This window comes from Humulus lupulus, chromosome X (genome assembly GCF_963169125.1).
Source record: "Humulus lupulus chromosome X, drHumLupu1.1, whole genome shotgun sequence".
NCBI lineage: Eukaryota > Viridiplantae > Streptophyta > Magnoliopsida > Rosales > Cannabaceae > Humulus > Humulus lupulus.
This window is the reverse complement of record NC_084802.1, coordinates 173,821,070-173,822,384: the sequence shown is the minus strand read 5'-3', so window position 1 is coordinate 173,822,384 and position 1,315 is coordinate 173,821,070.

The following is a 1,315-nucleotide window of genomic DNA, read 5'->3' as shown; positions in this document are numbered from 1 at the left end:
TTTTACAATCAAGAGAGGTAATGGTCTTTCTTAGCCTATATATTGGTTTTGATGGGTTTGTCTTTGAGGTTTTTGATGGTGATGCTAATGGTTGATTATTGTAGGATTGATGATTATGATTTGTATATTTTGAGAATATGATTTGTTTAAAAAGGGTTCATGGGTATGATTGAGGGAATGGATTTGATAGGGTTTATAATGAGGAGATATGTTATGTTTATATTGCTATGGTTATCTTTTTAATCTTTGATTTATGTAAATGGTAAATGATGATTTTAGAAATATGATAAGAATTATGTTAGGGTTTTTGTAAAGGCATGTTCATGAGATATGGTGTTATGAATTTATGTATGCTATTGCCATGGTTATTGTTGTTGGATTTCATGTGTAGATTCAATGGAATAGAAAATTGGTTTTATAAGACTTCATGTGAATATGTTAGTAATATTAGAATCATGTATATAATAAGAGTATGATGAGATTTTGGACATGTATGATTTTATGTGAAATTTTTGGGATAAAAGATGAGTTTCATGAGAAATTAAGCTTGCTGATTTTTGCAAATAATTGGGTAAAAGTTTGATTTAAAAATGATTTGCATGCATAAGTAATGTCCTTGATGTTATGTAAAATTTATGGAATTAAAAATGGGATTTTAAGTCTCATTAAAATGATATTTTACTCAAATAATTACCTACAGAATTTTTATTGATTTTTGAGAAAATATGAGCTTTTAAATTGAATATGGTGATTTTTAATGATAAAAATAGTTGCTGGAATTTTTGAAAGAAAATATGAAGTGAGTTTCACTAAAATGAATTTGATGAGATTTTGGAATAAATTATTTTTCCTAAGTTATGGTAATATTGAAAAATGGTATTTTTAATGGTATGAATGCATATTTTGATAAATTATGATTTTTCCTTTGTTTTGATTGAGAAAAATATTTAGATTCTATTTATTTGTGATTTTTGAAGAAAATAAATGGTGGCTGAAAGTTTGTTTTAAAAAGGTTAAAAAAATTGTTATTTAATTGTCACATATGGATTTTTGTTACATAAAACTAAGTCTTAAATAATTTAAATCAAAATGTATTTTCCACACTTAAAAATATATTTTTCTCACCTCATTTATGTAACACAATGATAAAATTTATTTTTCTAAAGAAACATATTAAAAATAGGCATTTTAATTAAATCCAAGCTTTTTGGTTAATTCTTTGTAATTTGATATTAATGAATGAAATTGTCACATATTTTATTTTTGAGCTAAAATAAAATAATTTTATAAAATAAAATAATGTTTTGAGAAATTT